The following is a 21,501-nucleotide window of genomic DNA, read 5'->3' on the forward strand; positions in this document are numbered from 1 at the left end:
TCTTATTGCAATTGTCCTCTTAATTGGGTTGGTACCCAGTGTAGCTGGTTGCTAGGCTCAGGGGCATAAAGTTGTGATAGGCCTGAGGCCAACAAGGCTGATGTCAGCTCTCTTAGGAGTGCAGCTGAGTGGGGCTAGCCCTTGGCATGGAGGCACTCAGTTGTTTCAGGCTTTGGAAGGTGGAGCTGATCCTTTTTATGGCTATTTGTGAAGCACAATTCTTCTGCCGCTGATAAGTGCCCCCCCCCCCCGCCCCCCCACCGGACCACATACACTGTCAATACACTCCTGATCCCTGCACACTTCTCCACCCCCTGGAGCGTACCCCAATGCCACACTGCAGAGGCCCCCACCTCTGCCCCAATGCCCCACATAGTTCACCTGGTCCTCACACAAGCCCTGCCCCACAGAGGCGGACACCTTTGCCTGCCTGTAGAGGATCAAGGCACTCAGTCAATGCAGGCTGAAAAGTAGCCTGAGGGCTTGCTGTTAGGTGGGGCCAGGCCCTAGGGTGGTTTGCCTGCCCTGGCTGAACTGGATTAAATCTGTGTTCTAGTGGGTGTGGCAGACCCCTGGGCTAACAGCCCAAGGGACGCACCTCAATGGGCCCCACTGGTGTCCCTATCAGCATGCATGTACCAGCTCAGAACAACAGCCCCCACCAATGTCTCAGTCTCCAGAGAGGATCCTCCTCTCACCAAGATGCCCCCAGAGCCCACCAGGTGGGTCTTGTTTCACCAAAGGACAGTCAGCCTTCTCTCTGGTGATTTTAGGTTGCTGCAATGAGTGAGTTTGTGTGTGGGCCCTTTAAGACCCGGATCTTTTCAGCTTTCAGCCAATAGCTTTTCTGGGGTGTCCTCGCTGCAGTTAATGGCCAGCAAAGCCAGACAGTAAGACCCCCATCTCAGTTGGGCTGAGTCCAAAGGATGGTTATAGCAGTATTGCCCCCGCTCCAGAGCTCACTCCTCCAGGGAGGGCTGCGTACGTTATCGTGGCTCCCACCTGGCCAGCTGAGAAGCTCCACTGCTCCCAAAGGCGGCTTTTTTCCTCTCAGGCCGGAGCTACTGCCTCTTCTGCTTTCGTCAGGACTGTCCCTTGTCCTGTGGGTTCTTTTTATCCAGTTTTCAGTTTTCAATCCAGGGTGATTCTTCCCAAAATTGTTGTAACCTGGTTGTGTTCGTGGGAGGAGGTGAGTTCAATGTCTGCTCACAGTGCCATCTTGATGAGAACCTCTGGACTGAGTTTTTAAATCCAAAATATGTAGGCTATTTAAGTCGTTAAAAAACAAAACTCAACAGAATAAACTTTAAAGATCTTATTGACTTTGTTCAATGATTCATGAATTGGGTAACACCCAATCTAGCAGATAAAAAGGAGCTCCGAGGAGCTGCACAAAGTACTTTTATAGGAAGAAGGGAGCAGGAACCAGGAAGTTATACCAGTCAAAAAAGTGGGTTAGGGGGCTGGCCCCGTGGCCAAGTGGTTGAGTCTGCTCACGCTGCAGCCGGCGGCCCAGTGTTTCGTTGGTTTGAATCCTGGGCGCGGACATGGCACTGCTCATCGGGCCACGCTGAGGCAGCATCCGACATGCCACAACTAGAAGGACCCACAAGGAAGAATATACAACTATGTACTCGGGGTGGGGGGAGGGCTTTGGGGAGAAAAAGGGAAAAAAAATAAAATAAAATCTTTAAAAAAAAAAAGTGGATTGGCTATTGCATAGTTACTTTCCTTTAGGAGATGGCAGAGGCCTAGCAGGCAGATTACCTAACTAGTGCTGATTGGGGATTCCTGACTGACTGGTTTAAGATTTTATTTCTGGGAGAGACGCAACTATAATCATGTTAAGTCTCAGTTTGGTGATGTGGGACTTAGCGTAAGTGACTCCATATGGGGCCTATTGCCTTCTTTTTAACAATGTAAATGTAGATGGCGAGCATAGATGATATGATAAGCAAGGAATGACCTCAGGCTATGCTATATAAAGCACCTATAAAGTCTAATTTAAAAATGCAAGATATTTAGTGATGAAAGAAAGAACCTATGTACACAATATTTCTCTGGAACCCAAATCTTTTTTTTTTTCTTAAGTCTTGAAAGGCTCAAAGGGTGGGGAAGGGTATATAAGAGGTCACCCTCCAGCTGCTTATTCATCACACTTCTAGACTCACCCATCCTTATGGGTAATCCGTTGATTTTTGCTGGAAAAGTGTGAAAAATGTAAGTTTAACTACCACAAAGCCTTCTGATATCTTCCATGTTTACTTATGGGGATAAGTCACCCAAGGAACAAGATATTTCAATTATGATTATAAATTGATTTATCTTTATGTTTGAAGTGGCGAATATTTGCAGGCAATCATTCGTCTCCAGATATGCTATTCACCACCAAGTGTTTCTATCAATAAGTTCAACATTAATAAGTGAAAAGGTGTTTTGAACATATAAAAATTAGATTAAATGATAAAGGAATGAAACATACTGTAAGAAAGAGCATCACTTTATTGTTTTAGACTTTGGTTTCCTATTTTATAAAATTATAGTATTGGATTACAAACCCTTGTGGGGGATCCAAATTGGCCATCTCAAGATGTGTCTCTTTGGCATGAGGATTATTTTGGGTTGGTTTACTTTTAAGAAGCTGCAGACAAGGGAGAAGCTCTGAAAACCAAGTTGAAGTTACCCTTTGTAAGAGACATTTACATTTGTATGGGAAATCTCCATTTGCAAAGGTGTGTCCCTCTCTGTACTAGGAAGAGGGGAAATGACCTTGTCTCTAGAAACTCTTATTAATGCAGAAGCAAGGACTTAAATCAGCATAATAGCCTTGCTCTCTTATTCTCATTTATTGTGCTTTTTCTGGTAATCTCCCATAACTGACTCCCTCTACCCCCAACATCTTCCTTTGTCTTTAGCTGAAGGTGGTATTTAAGGTGACAACCTCAGCCATCTGGCAAGTTACTCAGTTATCCTGGGTTTCTCCCATGTATACATATTATAAAGCTTTGTTTGATATTCTCCTGTTATTCTGTCTCATGTCAATTTAATTCTTAGTCCAACCAGAAGGACCTAGAGTGGGTAGAGGAATTGTCTTTCTCCCCTACACCCAAAAGGCACTTCTAGATTTACTAGGCTGTGTTGATATTATAGGCAAGTCCTCTTGTCTAACACATGTTGTTTAACCTTTGCCAAAGCCCTACACAGAGATATCTATTGCACATGTAGTGGTTAGAGTGTAATTCCAGAGTTAGCTCAATTTAGGATCAATAAACAAGGTTCTATTCTTATCTTGGCTATAGACTTTGGAGAAATTATAATCTTTTTAAGTTTCAATTCCTCATCTATAAAATCGGGTAAATAATGGTACCTACCACCAGGGCTGCTATTCAGGTGGCACCCACCATTTCAGCCCTCTGAGTTGTTAATAGTCAAAATCATTTCTGGTTGGGTGGTACCTACACTGTGCTGTTATTAAATATTTTGAATATAAAGTCAGAATAATATTGGTTTTCTCAATAAATATTTATTTTCAATAACCTATAGTCACAGTAGTAGTATGGACTTATGGATTTCTGCATTATTTTATACATCAGAAGAGTCTGTAAAATATTATTTCTGTGCTTTCTTCAGCCTCTTCAATTCTGAACATAATTCTGAACATAATTCTAGTATCTTTCACACTGAACAGTTAAGAAAATATGGCAGATACAATTTTAGAAATTGACAACATATTACTTGACAGAGATTCAATACTTTTTACATCAGATCATTGCTGAAGGAGTGGTATTTATGGTAGGAATCCTAATTCAGGATTTGGCTAAAAATATTATTCATCGGTGCCAGCCCGGTGGCACAGCAGTGAAGTTCACACATTCCTCTTCTTGGAGGCCTGGAGTTCACCGGTTTGGATCCCGGGTGCAGACATGGCACCAATTGGCAAAAGCCATGCTGTGGTAGGCGTCCTAAAGCAGAGGAAGATGGGCATGGATGTTAGCTCAGGGCCTGTCTTCCTCTGCAAAAAGAGGAGGATTGGCTGTAGTTAGCTCAGGGCTAATCTTCCTCAAAATATATATATATATATAATTATTATTATTCATTGTTTCTTACTCTGATAAAACTTACCAAAGTACAGACACATCTTCCCTGTCTAAAGATAAATTAGAAGACATTAAAGAATGGTGTTAAAAATCATTAGCATGTAAGTGAGGGCTCTTTACGTATATGTGACAAATTAACTTAAAATGATATTTTAATATTTTGTTTCAAAATAATGCTTGAAAACTTGTGGAATTATAAGAAACTCAAAACCTATTGCCAAGAAAATGATAGATAGTAAAATAATTATTCATCTGTGGGAATCCCTGAATTTAGTCTATCATATTGAGAGCTTCCTTTTCAACACCAGGGTGGGACCAGGCAGACATAGAACATCCATAGCAAAGAATTCTGACAGTGCAGGTCTTGACTGGTGGGGCAAAACTGAAGAGGTGACATCATTAAACAAAAATAGAGGGACTGCTTTAGATTACACAGACTTTAACCCATGAATACAGATGTGCATCCATGGGAAGATATCACTTCAGATCTCTCTTTGCAATTTAATATGTTCTTCTCATTCCAGCTATCGTGGAATTTGCTAACAGGCTACTTCCAAATGCTGCTCTCCAACAGGTGCAGGTCCTTATCACAAAGTGAACTCACTTGCACCTGCTTACGGCTCTGCACGGAGTACAGTAACCATGTCAGTAGTGCTTTTGCTTATCAAATTTACATTTCAAAGTAGTTAAATTGTTTTGAAAGTGTATCCCAGTGTGGAGTCTTTTGCAATCTCAGCTTGATGTTTAAAATGCCTGAATCCTACAGGAAAAAAAAGAAATATTCTTGACATTCGATAAAGCACAAAGGAAAAATAAAATGGGGTAAATTTACAAGTCGTTCTTTCTACAGATACATATAGCTTATATCACCATTCATATTTAAAATAAAATTGAATTAAATGCTGAATGTTGAAAGAATTTTAGATGACATCTGTGTCATTGCATCCTCCTCATTTTGTAAATAAAAACACCGTGTTCCAGAGAGCTTATGACATTAGTAAAACAACATAGTTTGGAGTTAGATATGTCTCAGTTTGACCCCTGACTGTGTCGCTTAAACTGTGGGAATGCTAAGCCTCAGTTTCATGATCTGCTAAAGATTAAATAAAATAATTTAATCAGTTATGAATAAGCCATGGAGGAAAATCCGGTAGGAAAGACCTGACAGATCACTGAGAAGATATGAGATGACAGCATGGTTGTAGGCCTCACAGAAGGATGTGGGGGCTACACAACATGAAATATTTTAATATCTGCTACCAGTCTGTCTGGCTGAACTTTTACAGGCCATGGAAATACTGCTGGATATTTTTGTCTGACTCTCCAGTTCATTCCTCTCCCTTCTCCACTCCTCTCTATGTTCCAGAGTGCTGGTTGGCCAGCATGGACTGCATCAACATGTTCCTCTATCTTCTAGTTTCCTGTTGGGTCCTGGTAAGGACTCTATCCCCTTTTAATCTTGAGCCAGGGCTGGTAACAGATAGGCTGTACTCTGCCGTGGTCCCCCCATACGCATAACTTTTTGAGCAAATAAACCTTCCTTGAATTATCCAATTTCCAAAGTCTGTGTGTTCCTGTCTGGGATGCTGACTGATAAAGTCCCTGATGACAGAGTCCCACTGCGGCTTCCTAGAGGTATAAAATAATTCAAATGACATGACTCCAAATTGTCCCTCTGGTTTTTATTCAGACAAATTGCTATGGAGTACACTCATTCTGGTCGTACTTTTGAACTAGGTTCTTGGGGCAGCTTTCTGATCTGGACTAGCTGCAAGGTCATAGGGTCAGGCATGTTGGATTCCTGTGTGCAGGAACAGTGCCAGTTTTGAGAAAGCCTGAGGATTACTGGAAAATTATTTGTAAGCACAAATGAAATGAGTGGAATATTCATTTAGTGCTAACATGAGCCTCTTAAGAAGTTCTACTAAAAGACCTAATTTCCTCTATTATGATCTATTATATTAGAAAAAATACATCATCTTAAGTTCAATAAAACATTTGTCAGTTTATAATTATATCTATAAGGACAAGGTCAAAATATGTGGATTGGATTCAATAGCTGATTCAATATCTATGTCCCCAAAACGTCAATCAATAGATTGATCTCAACACAAAGAAATGTCTCTAGAGTTCTCCACACTGTTCAAAGCCATAAACAATGACATGGAGTGTATGATATATAAAGTTTTAGAAGAAAATATAGTATACATGAATTAAGACTAAGTTTCCCTGTAATATGAAAAGGACTAAAATTCAGAAATATAATTTAGTGAAAATAAATGCAAACTCCTTAATTTTAGGTCCAGAAAAAAAGAAAAAATTGCAAATATAGCATCATTTTAGACTTAGTGTAGCAGCAGTTTTTTGTGAAATATATCATAGTAGTTTTAGTTGGCCACAAGTTCAAAATAAGCTTACAAAATGATGGTTTGACTAAAAATCCTCTTATAGAATTTTTGGCTTCCCTGCTCAGACCTTATCTGGAATAGCATGTTCACTTCTCAGTGGCACATTTTGAGGCGAAGCCTTGAAGACCAGAGAACATCTAGGTGGTAAAGGAAATACACTGAGAAGTGGTTGATAGTGCTTTGTATTATTAACTCAAACAAAGTCAAACTGCAAAAACTTATTAGCTAAAGTCTTGATTTGAAGGGTAGTCTATCGGGAGACGAAGGAAAGCTATTCTGTGTTATGCCAATGAACCGAGACCAATGGGAAGAATTAAAAAGAGTCTGATTTCAGCTTTGTGTAGTAAAAACAGCATTTACGACTGCCGAACAACATATCAGTTCTTCTCCCAGAATAGCAACTGAATGATCACACAGTACAGAAAAAGGAATCCGTGATCTAGAAGAGAATAGACAAGATTCTCGGAAGTTCTGAGCCTTCTGGGTGCTAGATCTATCAGATAGAAATATCAGGTCTGTGCCCAATTATAAACTCTATACATATACTCCTGGGTGAGACTTGAGATATATATGTGTATGCACATTATTTTTTCACACCAGGCTAGGTAATATTTTATATTTAATCTTACCACATGTCTAATATTTTTCCAGATCTATTATATTCGTATCTCTTCTCTGTCTTGTACAATTTATTCATTTTCACTTTAAATCTGTAGATTCCTTCATTTTTGCATTCAATTGGTAAATTTATCTATTTCACACTTGCCCAATACGAAAACACTGCATTTTTGACAACAAATTCATGTATATCCAGCCCAATCTGAAAAAAAATTAAGCTCCTAAACTAGGATTTTACCTTGTAGTACTCTTGGACATCATGATTTTTTTTTCAGGAAAACAATTGATACATTGGTCAAGTTTTATAAACTTGTCAAAGATTCATTTATATAAGCTTATTATGACAATTCTATACAATTAAGATCAACATAACCCTACTTGCTCATAATTTTTGTGAGAAAAATTGTTATAAAATAATTTCACAAAATGCTTGCTGAAAAGAGAATATGGCTTCCATTCAACAGAAATATACAGTGAGTTTGACCCTGAAGTCCCTTCTTTCTGCTCCTTATATATCTGGCCTTTAAAGCCCCTCAACTTTTACCTGTTTTCAATTATGCCAGCAGTTTTTCCTGGATTCTATTAATTGGTAAGTTCCAGGCTAGCAAAAGACCTCTGTCTACATATTCACTTATTCTAACAACAGAGAACTGAGGCAAAAAGAAAACTCAGACTAATATTATAGTTAGGATGTAATTTAAACCAATATTTAAATTCTTCTATGGACCAAATCATCTACATAATTTTATTAATTCTTTTCTTTGCAGAGACAAGCAAGCTTATTGAATTAGCTGAGAATGAATGTCTGGAAAAGTACTTTGTCTGACTACCTATAAACATCTTTTTTTTAAATAATAGCAGTTTAACTCTCTCCTGCCCAAACTAGATTCTGACTTAGAAAAATATCATTTAATTGACTAAAGTTGCAAAAGAAAATAATGGAGCAGATACTATCATAGTTCATTAGGATTAGTTTCAAATTCATTTTGATAGAATAAAGGGGTGGTTTATAATCTTATGAGGGTTTTATACTCTGTGAAAATCTCTAAGTCTCTGGATTCTTTTGAAAACTGCACATACTCAGATACAGACAAAAAATGGACAGCATAGTATGCTTGCTGTCAAACTGCTCATACTATTTCCCCCTTGGAGTTAGAAAGCTAAATCTAACCAAATCTACTTAAAAAGAGGAAAAACAGTGGAAAAAGTACTTTAAACTATTGGAAAAGTATGTTTCATCAAGAATTTGAGCAAGACCAAAATTTACTAAATTACTGTAATAAAAAAACCTAATATTTTCCAAACTAATTCTACGCATGCCATATAGTTTTACTCTGTCACATACACATAAATGAAAGAGCAACGTTCCTTTTAGGGAAGGAATAAAGAAGGTCCTACATAGACGTGCATTCTGTCCTTAGAATTCTTGTCACAATATAGGTCATGCTAGTGGGAAAATCTCTGCCATTAACAAAGTCCTAAGCAAAGTACTTTTTCCCCTCAAAACAATCATGAGTGTTGCAGAATGTCCAGAATCACCCTGACTCTTCTTCTACACTGTTCTCCTTTCATCCTCCCAAGGACAATTCTACCTTTGCCCATTTGAGGGAAATATAGATTTCGGGGAAGGAGGAAATTATTATTTTAACAATGATGCTATCTAGTGGCTAAAACCTTGAACATGAAAGAGAACTAGGGAGAATGAAAAGAGATTAATAAAGCTGCAAAGGATAACCTTGTTGATATCCAATCCCCTTTCTCTCATGGATTATAAACCTCTGGCTCAGAAAGTTTTAATTTCTCAAGATCTAATGCTGAATCTTGAGTTCAGCCATAAATACAGTGAAATTGATCATGAGCTATATTGCTATGAAATGTTTTGTCTTTTGTATGGAGCTCTTCCTCTTTATACACGCTCAGCAGAAATTATATTTTGGACTGTTTTCAGTGGAAGCAATGCCTTTATGCTAACATGTCCAGATAACTACCCAGAATCCATAGTGACCAATAACACCCATTCACAAGACAACTAACTTACGAAATGAGTCCTGTTTTCAACTTGTTAAGAGAGCTCAGAAAGCTGAAATTTCAATCTCCTAAGAGTAGTTCCTAAGCATTGTCTTTTACACAACTGAGTTAATTGGTCACAAATTTTCTAAATTTATATTTGGTCTTTCTAAACCTGGGTGATAGCATTCAAGTTTATCCTAGGATATTTTATATCCAAGGACCCATTTTGGTGGTGGCCACAATTTTCACATGTACTTGCAATTTAAGCAGTTAAAAAATTGGCATCGTATATATAGACAATTGAGAATTCATAAAGAGCAAAGCACAGATATTGAGAATATTTTGGTGAGCAGAGATAAGCAAGCAGTGTGCTACATTAATTTTTAAGACTCTGCATATTAATTTCCTCAAACAATTGCATCTCTCACGCTTGCTTAAGTTTTGAACACATTTTGATAAAGTATCTTTATTTAATAATATTTGACCATACAAAATTAAACTCATTTAGCTTTTCTTTTTCCCGGTAATAGAATAATGCCCGCTTAAGATTTCTTTTTTTCCTCAAGACAGTTTCAAAGGCCCATGGGCCCTAGGTTCCTGAACACCTATTAAAAAACTACAAACCAGAGGAAAATCTCCCAAATATTGCTGAATCAAGTTACTTTCTCAATTTGAAACTCTATTGATCCATTCTGGGATGCTTTCTTATATCTTCAATGGTCTGAGCAGAAATAATATTCAACAAATCATATTCTTGATCACACAGAACCAATTAAAAACTGAAAAATGGGGTTTATTTCGAGAGAAAGAAAGATGATTGTCTTTAAAATAAAAAAATTAAATAGAAACAAAAGTAGCAGCATATATGATAATACATTTACTTTCTTCTAATTTGCGTAAATTATATAAACTCTTTATGATTGCTTATTACTAGTCTATTTATCCACCTTCTTTGCCTTTCCCTTTCCTGTTGTCAACCTCCAGACCTATCAAACTGCTTGTCATTTTCTAAAACTCCTGTATTATTTTGTCCCTGGATGCCTTTGCTTTTTCTTCTATGTATAACAGTCTTCCCCCAGATTTCTTTTGCATAAATCATCTTTCAGAACCACAATCAAGAATTTCTCATGGAAATATGTATGACACTCCCCAAAGTCGTAGAAGTCTTCTTGTTGCTTTTTGTATAACTCGATCAGTATTTATTGCACTGTGTTGAGATCATGGATTTTATTATTTGTGTCTTTCAGTAGACGTGAACTCCTCTAGGAAAAAGACTTTGCCTGCTTCATCTAACATTGACTACCACAGGTTTAGAGTAGAGGTTGGAGAACTGAGTAAAGTAGTGAATAAACATGAAGAAACAGGGCCTCAAACTTTGGTGACTGTATGCATTGCCATCTGATTTGGCTTAACCCCAAAGAATACATACATAGTAACTTAAAGAGGAAATGCCTAAGCAAGTAATCAAACAAATCAATTCATTTAGTTGTTATCATTGCCATTATATCACAGACCAATCGTTTCTGTTATTTTCATGGTCAAATCAGTTTAATCACTGATTTAGATACTATGTATTCCAACCCCTACTCTGGGGTCAAAACTGGCCAGGAAACTTGGAGTTTCATCTTGAGAGCTGAAATTATTCCTGGATAAAGCACAGATTAACCAAACTATTAAAAAAAAAAAAATCATTGGAAAGTTGGCACAGCAGTTGCCTGTTCTCAGCAGTAAGATGCAGTGTAAAGAGTGTAGGTTTTGGAGTCAGACAGAGATGGCTTCAGTTCCTGAAAACGTTACTTTCTAAATGTGTGACCTTCTAAAAGATACTTTCCTTGGCCCTTTGTTTATTTATTTTTATTTTTGAAAGTTGAATATTAATATCTACTTCTTGAATGGGGGTGGAGAAATGGCGCAAGGCTGATGGAGATAAAATGGAAAAACGCCTAGTTCCATGTCTGACAGAGGAATTAATAAATATTAGTTTATTGCATTAATACCACTTTTTCTTCACTAACACTGCTCGTTCATCTTCGCCTTGCTTTGGCAAACCTTCTGAATGCTGGAGCTATTTGGTGGAGAATCATAGATGCCACCAGTTTCCTTAATGCTTAGAATGCAGCAGAAGTCGAAATAGTGTAAGTGTGCTGAGTGTAATAATTATCTCCTTTCCCCCTTCCTTCCCTCCTTCCCTCCCTTCCTCTTTTCCTTCGTTCCTTTTTTCTTTCTCTCTTACTCTCTTTCTTCCTCCTCTTTCTTCTTTCTCCTCTCCTTTTCCTGCTCTTCCTCCTTTTTTCTATGAATCTGAGCAAATCTAGGAAATACAAAAACATCTTAAAATTAAAAGTTCGTCTTTATCAAACTTATACTGAGTATCTGCTCTTGTTTCATCTAAAAGTAGTCAATCATCTCTAATATTTATTTTTATATGAATTATCTCCCAGTCCCATTTTTTTCCAGGTTCATGGTAAAATCTTTAAAATTTGTCACAAGCTGATTAAAATATTTTTTTCGCTTCTCATCAAAGATGTATTTAAGGCTGCATCTTTACAAGTCTGCTGTTTTTTATTCAACTTGGTAAAAAAATAGTATTAGCCAATTTGTTTAATTTTACGTAAACAAAACCACCAATTGATTGATGAATCTTTCACTTTTCAGTTCATTGTTTGAGCATTAGGTAGGTAGATACGAATTAAATTATTCCACTGGAGCAGGCATGATAGGGAAGCATTTTCTAGCACTGACAGAGATTATAGTTGCTGCAATAGACTTTTAAGATATTAGACAAGTACTTGGTGGAGAAGGGTTATTAAACACTAATTAAGTCAGCTACAAAAGAAACCCTTGGAAGAAGGTCAGTATTATTGTGTTTAAACTGGCTTTTCACATTTACTGAATCTACGTACAACTGGGCAAGCTGCAGTTCCTCTGCTTTCTTACTTTCTCCTCCCCTTTTATTTAAACTGAAAGTTAGGGGGGCCCGGCCCCGTGGCCGAGTGGTTAAGTTCACGTGCTCCGCTGCAGGTGGCCCAGTGTTTCATTGGTTCGAATCCTGGGTACAGACATGGCACTGCTCATCAAGCCACGCTGAGGCAGCGTCCCACATGCCACAACTAGAAGGACCTACAAGGAAGAATATACAACTATGTACTGGGGGGCTTTGGGGAGAAAAAGGAAAATAAAAATAAAATAAACTGAAAGTTGGCTTGCAGATCATATTCCCAATCATCTCTTTAACTTATTTAAGTTGCCACATATATATTGTGTGTTGCATAAACTTTCTGAGTTAGGAAGCGTGGTCAATATGTAAAGCTGATTAATCCACTAAGATTAAGAATGAATACTAACAAGGCCAAAAAAGGTTCCCACTTACTTCCTCTAGGGTAGAGCTCCGAGGTAAAATTTTACTTGATTGACTGTGGAAGTAAGAATAATCTTCATTTTAGCTCTAACTGCCATGATCTAGAGCTAAGTGTTGTTAACCAGGCACTAGCAGAAGTCATCAGGAACACAGGATCTGAAGGGTATGGTGAATACAAGTTGCCCTCAATCAATTATTGGTTACTTAAAGTTCACCTAGTATAATAATAATAATAATAATAATAATAATTACAATTAGCATGAATGGGACACGCTTACTATGTGGCAGATACTAACTGTTTTATTTTTCTTCCTTGTGACTATTGTTTGAGGTAGGCACTACTTTGATCCTGACTTTACAATGAATAATCTGAAGCTCAAAGAAGTTAGGTAATTACCAAAAATTGCACAGCTGCTAGATGATAAAGCTGGGATCTGAACTCAGGCAACGTGGTTGTAGAGTCCATGGTCTAAGACAATTTTCCATTTTTCTCAAGGTGCCGAATTATAATCTCAGTGAGGCTGGGCCCAAGATGGCAGACTTGGTGACGAGGCTGTCATCAATGCCTTAGGCAATCATTGATGGCAGTAATGGAAGTAGTTCCATAGGCAAAAATCAGCAAATATCTATTTTGTCAAAATTGGAGGCTAGGACCTCAGAAATCTCGACAAGAACAATAGCTGTCATTTTCTGAGATACTAATATTCCAGTTTTATTCTTTTCCCATCAGGCCACCTGAAGCACTACCGGCAGAGATTCTTACGGTTTTCAGCAATACATTGATACTACAAATAACAAGACCTTATATTTTTTGTATGCTTATCATGTGCCTGGCACTGAAAAGGGGCATTAATCCACATTATTTCATTTATTCCTTGCAACCTTGTGAAAGAGATACTGTTTTATTTTGAAATTGAATACACTGAACCTTAGGAAGTTTACTACATTTTTAAAACTACAAAATTAAGAAAGAAAATCAGAAAAAACACAAATTCCAGCAACAAAGTATCATTTTATAAGCATCAGACCAGTAAAAATAGAAAAATGCATAATTTCAATTGTTGGTCTTCATATGGGACACATGATATAGGTGCCTTCATACACTGCTAGTAAGAGTATAGATTGGAGCATCCATCCTGGAAATCATTCTGGGAGGCAATTAAATTGCCCATGACTTAGCAATTTTCATTTTGGATATGTATCCCCAAGGTATATATTATAAAATTTTACAAGGATGTTCATTACATCATTATTTATGATAGTGGGGGGTTAGAAGTATCCATCGTAAGAGGACCAAATAGATAAAATGTGGTGGAAGACTAACATGGGGTGTCATGCAACAGTTAGAAGCAAATGTGTATGTGTGCACTTGTGGTTAGATCTAAAAACATTACATAAATATTTGTAAATCATATATCTGATAAGGGCCTTATATCTAGAACATACATAGAAACTTACACCTCAATAATAATAAGACAAAGAACCAGTTGAAAATGGGCTAAGGATCTGAATAGATATTTCTTCAAAGAATATATACAAATGACAATGAGTACATGCAAAGGTGCTCAACATCATTAGTCATTAGCGAAATGCAAATCAGAACTACAAGGAAATGCCACTTCACACCCACTAGAATGTGTATAATGAAAAAGACAGGAGCTAACAAGTGTTGGCAAGGATGCAGAGAAATTGAAACTCTCATACATTGTTGGTGGGATTGCAAAATGGTACAGCAATTTTTTTTTTTTTGGAGGAAGATTAGCCCTGAGCTAACTACTGCCAGTCCTCCTGTTTTTGCTGAGGAAGCCCGGCCCTGAGCTAACATCAGTGCTCTACTTTATATGTGGGATGCCTGCCACAGCATGGCTTGCCAAGCGGTGCCATGTCCTCACCCGGGATCCCAACCAGCGAACCCCGGGCCGCCGAGAAGCGGAACGTGCGAAGTTAACCGCTGCGCCACTAGGCCAGCCCCTGTACAGCAATTTTTGAAAACAGTTTGGCATTTCCTTAAAATGTTAAACATACAGTTGCCATGTGGCCCAGAAATTTTACACGTAGATCTATATCCAAGGCAGTGAAAACATGTCCATGCAAAAACCAAATATTTATAGCAGCCTTACTCATAACAGCCAAAAAGAGAAACAACCAAATGTCCATCACCTGATGAATAGGCAAAAAAATGTGGTATATCCATAAGACGGAGAATTATTCATCTTTTTAAAAAATGAAGTACTGAGGGGCTGGCCCCCTGGCCGAGTGGTTAAGTTCGCGCGCTCCGCTGCAGGCGGAATCCTGGGGGTGGACATGGCGCTGCTCATCAAACCACGCTGAGGCAGTGTCCCACATGCCACAACTAGAGGGACCCACAACGAAGAATATACAACTATGTAGTGAGGGGCTTTGGGGAGAAAAAGGAAAAAAATAAAATCTTTAAAAAAAATTAAAAAATTAAAAAATTAATGAAGTACTGATACATACTCCTACAACACAGATAAACTTAAAAACACATGCAATGTGAAGGCCAGTCAAAAAGACCACCTATTGTATGATCTTATTCACATGGAATGTCTACATTAGGGGAATCTATAGAGACAGAAAGTCCGTTAGTGGTTTTGGAGGGCTGAGTGGGGAGACTGGAGAGTGACAGTGAACAGGTATGAGGTTTCTTTTAAGGGGATGATACGTTCTAAAATTGCTTCTGGTGATGGTTGCACAACTCTGTGATTATATTTTTAAAAACCATTGAATTGTATGCTTTAAGTGGGTGAATTGTATGATATGTGAATTATGAATAAACATTTCTTCAATACACTATTTAAAAAAACACATAGTACTGAACGATGTAAGCAAAATGGTAGAGTGAGCAGCTGCAAGCTCTCGTCACCTGTCAAAACATTAAAAAATAAGCAGCAATTGTCAAACCAACCTTGTCAGAAGAAGATCCTTCTAGTTCTGCTGTATGGAACGCCACCTCGGTGTGGCTTGATGAGAGGCACTAGGTCCACACACGGGATCCAACGGTGAAACCCTGGGCTGCAGAAGCAGATCCTGCGAATTTAGCCACTCAGCCCCGGGCTGGCCCCACCCCTCCAGATTTTTAACGTGTCATTTGATAATGGCTCTTTCTCATCAACATTTCAACATACTCAAATATTTTCCAACCTTAATAAATGTCTCTAAAGCCCATATCCAAGTATCCCTGACTCGGATATCAACCTATCCTCCGTTTTACAAATGCAAGATTCTTCAACGGATTAGCCTAAACTGTCTGGGTATCCTGACTCCCTAACACTCCTTAATGCAATAAATATGATTTTCCTTTCTGAACACCTAAAATCTGTTCTTTCCCGTGTGATCGCTGAACTGAAAGTGGCTAAATTCAGCAGACAATCCACACATATTATGCTACTTAAGTGTCTTCAGTATTTGCACTATTTGCCAGTTCCATTTTGAAATACTCTTTCCTTGGCTCCATGAGACTCATGCTGCTGGCATTCTCCAAAACTTTTCTGGGTTTTTTTCTTTCCAACTCTTAGATATTGAGAATATAAGGGATACTCTTTTATAACTTTCCTTTTTTCACAAGGAAAAGAGAAAACTAGATGGTGTCTCTGGCAACAGGTTCATCTTCCCCGTGGCACTAGCTCTCCAGAGACCCACAATGATGCCAGATGGGCGATCAGGGCCCCCGGTCACGTTTCCTCAGGGAATAGTAGACTTGAGACAGTAGCAGATCAGCTTTCACATCAATAAGAATGTCGCGAGACACTTAGCTTCATCATTGGTAGGTATGACAACACTTAAGATCAACAACAGATTCACCTAAACAGAGCTGTCATGGGTAGGAGGAAAGGATAGCGGTTTTGAAATCTGGGCTCACCAGGCATAAAGGATGTCTTCATTCACTATGAAGTGCCAATTGATAGACACATGGAAGGATTGATGGAAATTAATAGTAATTTTTGCAGAAGAAGACTTCTACCTGTAAAGAAGATGGGAAATAAAAGCTTTCAGATTTGGATTTGTTTGTAATGGCTGGTAAAGTCTGGAACATATTGACGGAACACAGGATTGAATAAGTACAAAAGTCTCATAAAAAGAAAAGTAGTTTTATGCAGTTGGCATTAAGTAAAGAGAATTAAATGTCAAGGTTTAATTCACTCCTTTAATTCACAAGGTGTAAGTCACTCCTTCTACACTATAATAAAATTCCCATTAAAAGATTAGTTCTGTTTTTAGAGGACATATTTTATAAAGATATTTACCCTTTCTCAGCCCTATATTGTAAAGAATTACTCACTTTACCTCTTGGAACCTCCCTTATTGCTCTTAAGGCACAAAACTCAGCTTGCAGAGTTCTCCCACGTGAATGTTAATCAATTTTTTAATGTAGCCATTTTCCTCTAATTTTTTTTATTGAGATAAAATTTTCCTCTAATTAAGGGAACAATTATATTAATAAAGCATCTTATTCAGGTGAAACTTTCATAGATTTAATGTTTATGTGTTAAGTAGAAAACGAATTTGATTTTGAAATAAATCAAGAAGAGTTTCTTGAAAAAAATGATCATTGTTAGCATGTAGATTGGAGATTTGAGTAGAAAAAGATTAATCTTTCTGTAGCATGCCTATTGTCATATAAATATCTACTCAAATCAATTAACTGCATCCACAATAGTTTAAAAATTCCATAGGTAGGTAGTCAAGGCTCTCTAAAAGAGTTACCCCAACCTTTATTTCCAGCACTGTCTCTCATAAGATTTATTAAATAAAGTAACAAAAAGATCCTTGTTTTCCAACCAGGCGAATTCATTACCATCTAAACATGTCTTCTCATTTCCAAACCTGAGTTTTTATTCGTCATGCTGTTTCTCTTGCCTGGAAGGCCCACCTTACTCTTCTTTACTCATTTGCATTCTACATATACCTCAAAACCTTGACTAAGTATGTTGTTTTTAAGAAAAGTTTTTGACAGAGCACTCAGGCCGTTGTGATCCATTTCTTCCTGGACTCCCTTGAACGTCATAGGATTACATTTTAGGTAAGATAATCTATAAAATGTCCTATACCCAAGCATACATGTTTTCTAACTTTTCCTTTTTGGAGGATATGAGCACTAGAATTCCTGTCATTTTAACTATACCCATAACAAAATATACTGGTCTTTACTGTTATTTAATCTCTCATGTTTTTGAATGTTCCTCCAACTAGTTCATATTATTTTACTACCTAGGGACCATAGATTTACCTCTTCATGTTGAATACAACTACCAACACAAAATAAATGTTTAATGAACAATTGAAGAAATAAAAACTGAAGAAAATGAAAGAAAGGAGGGAGAAAAGGAAGAACAAACAAATTATGAAACATGGAACAAGTACAGTGGCCCTCATTGATCACTAAACCCCAAGTCACTTTACAAACACACTTTTGAAACAGTCTCAAGATTTAGGTTGGTTAGTTGATGTTTGTAAAATTGCTTAAATATTATACAATGCTATACAGATATAGGCATTAAAAACTAATCTAAGTCTGAAACCAGAATAGCTTCTGCTCTCAATACTGTTGAATTGAACTGTCTGTTGAATTTGTCCCACACTCCTCTGTCCCTTTGTAAATTTAGTGAAAATTGTGCAATACTTGTGGGATTTGGAATGGTTCAGAGTGAATTCTAATGAAATTCTGTGAAGAGGCAGTCATCCTATTACGAAGAGATACTTGTCTTTTTTCCCAGAGAGACAACTTAAAAGTCCTTAACCACAGACAAGAGATTTGTTATATAGCTGGAATGTTAAAAACTCATTTCAGATCTTCTTACCACTCCAAAGATACATTATAAAGCAAGCTATGAGTGCTAAACGGGTCGTTTGATTTTTAGGTCATTTAAAAGTCCCCATTACATGTTCCACAATAGGTATTTTACAAACATATAAACATGTATTTATGCAGAAAATGAGATCCCTTACAAATATGCTTTTAAAATCAAATCTAGTATAAATTTTTATTTATTTGAGCAAGTCTTTTATGACAATTGTTGTTTACTATAAAAACAAACAAGCCAGAGTTGCTATCACATGTTTAGATTTGTTTTAAATAATACCAAGTATGAGCAAGAAGAGGAAAATGAAAAAAATAATTAATTACTAGAAAATTTTTAAATGTAAGAGATGTTCAATTAGTTAAAAGGGGAACATATTTTAAACAGAAGAATGTTGATGTTTATATGTTTTCAAACTATTGACATCATTTTACATCCACATGTAAAATTTTAAATTCTCTTCTATTACATTTTGAATGTCCTTAAAATACTGTCCATTTGAAGCGTATCTTGTTTGCATTTTCCAGCTGATAGTTTTTCTATTTGAAACATTTTAAATTTATTTTATTTTATTTTATTTATTTATTTTTTTTTAAAGATTTTTATTTTTTCCTTTTTCTCCCCAAAGCCCCCCGGTACATAGTTGTGTATTCTTCGTTGTGGGTTCTTCTAGCTGTGGCATGTGGGGTGCTGCCTCAGCGTGGTCTGATGAGCAGTGCCATGTCCGCGCCCAGGATTCGAACCAACGAAACACTGGGCCGCCTGCAGCGGAGCGCGCGAACTTAACCACTCAGCCACGGGGCCAGCCCCTTAAATTTATTTTTAGAGGGCTTTTAAACATAAATATTACAGGAAAGGTACTAATTTGGAAGTACTCTTTGCAATAATCATGTTAAAATCGTTTAAAAATACATATTCAACAGAATACTACAGTGTGTTGCACAAGATCCTCTGAAAAGTCTTTCTGCTACAAGATAAGTAGACTCTGGATAAAACATATTTTCAATGAATTGTTGGCTCACCAAGAAGTAAGGTGTTTCCAAAGTTGCCCCAATTCCTCTCTTCTCCCACTCCACAAAAGAACAATCAAACAAAAGCCATGAGCTGAAATAAGAGGAACTGGGAACAATGACTACTAAACATACAAAAGAGAAGACATTTCACCGAAAACAACTGTTTAAATGTACTCAGGTTGGAACACTAAACCTTCTGTGTGCCCATGAGCTTCATCAGAATCACTCACATTGACTATGCATCCTTAGGAGCTACATTGCTCCTAGCTTGAGGGCACTCCTTGTATCCTGGCAGATACAAGTGCAAGGACTCTCTGTAGAAAACCTTCCACAATTTGGGCCAAGAGCAATGTCAGAGACAGAGATGACTATCCAATATCCTCAAGCTACCTTGAACAAAAGTCATAGAAACACAGGCATAGACCCTTAAGGACATTGACTTTAAAATGTTCATATGCAGAATAAAAAAAAAATGAAAGAAAGATTTAAATAAATAAAATTATACCCAAAGTGAGTACTGAAAATCAACAGAAAAAGACTAAAAAAGAAACATTTTTTGAAATGAAAATGTATAATTGATGATTCAAAACTTCAGTAGATAGGTTAAACAACAGATAAATCCACCTGAAAGGGAGAATTAGTGAACTAGAAGTTAGACTGAAGAAAGTACTCTGAAAACAGAACAAAGACATAGAGAGAAAATATAGGAAAAAAATGATTTTGAGATATTGAGAATGCAATGAGATGGTTGACTGCAAGTCCAGTTGGAAATCCCAATAGAAGAAACTAGAGAAAATGAAGGCATGAAAATACTTGAAAAGATCATAGAGGAGAATTGTTTGGAAAAGATGAAAGACTTGAATGTGCAGATATAGGAAGCACAATATAAATGAAGCAAGAAAAATAAAAATACATCCACAACTGGAAACTTCAGAAAAGCAAATATAAGTAAGAGATGTTTAATTGCAGCCAGAAAGAAAAACGCATGCAAAAAGAAAGACATGTAGACAACATTCTCAAAAGCAACAGGAGAGACCAGAAGATAGAGTAATAACTTCATGACAGAAAATAATTGCTTCTCAAAAATTTTCTTCCTAGAAAAAGTCATTCAAAATCAAGGATAAATAAAATCATTTTCATAAAGAAGAACTGAGTCTATCACTCAGAGTTCTCTACTAAAGGAACATCTAAGAATATACTTCAGAAAGAAAGAAAATGATCGCAGAAGGAAGGTTTGAGATGCAAGAAGAACTGGTGGGCAAATTAATTTGTAAACAGGTTATTTATTTAAAAAATACAAAATAATAATGTCTGGACTGTGGAGCGGGGGTTGATTGAAGTAAAGGGGTTCTAGAATCATTGCATTATTAGGAAGGTGGTTATTGTATTGATGGATACTTAGGCTTTGGTAAGTTAAATTGTGCATGATAAAATTCCATAGGCAACCAAAAAAGAATGCAAAATTTACGGAGAGAAATGATAAGGGGGGAGAAAAACTAATTCCCAAAGACTTGAAAAGAAAATAATGAGAAAAAATCTGGATAACGTAAATGAAAAGGTAAGATAACTGAAGGAATTTCAAAATATCAATAATCACAGTGCATTAAATGGGCTAAATTCTAAGTCAGAGATTTCTGATTGAATAAAAAGTAAGAAAATCCTAATATAGGCTATTTACAAGAGACAGGATCAAATTAGATGGGCACAGAAAATTTGAAAGTAAAAGAATGGGGAAAATGTATCAAGCAAATGTTAATGAAAAGAACACTGGAATGATTTTATTAATACTAATTATAACATGAATTCATATAGATGGAAAATTCAAATTGTAGATCAAGTTTAACATGATCCTAGATTGGTGGTTGCCAGAAGTACTTGCCAGAAATAACCTCTCTTTAAAGGAATGCATCTCCATCTTAGGTCTCAAATAATGCCAACAAGTAATTTTTCTAGGCAAATGAACATCTCCCAAGAAAATAAATTGCCAAGTACAGAAGAGAATAAGGCACCTCAAATTAAAAACAGTAAAAAGAAAACAGATCCACACATTTTCCAATATTGGAATTATTAGATATTGAATATCTATACTTACATGTTTAGAGAAATAAAAGTGAAGTTTAATATATGAGATGAGCCTGGACCATCTGCAATGCCGTGAAGAAGTGCTCAAGCTACATC

This window comes from Equus caballus, chromosome 4 (genome assembly GCF_041296265.1).
Source record: "Equus caballus isolate H_3958 breed thoroughbred chromosome 4, TB-T2T, whole genome shotgun sequence".
NCBI lineage: Eukaryota > Metazoa > Chordata > Mammalia > Perissodactyla > Equidae > Equus > Equus caballus.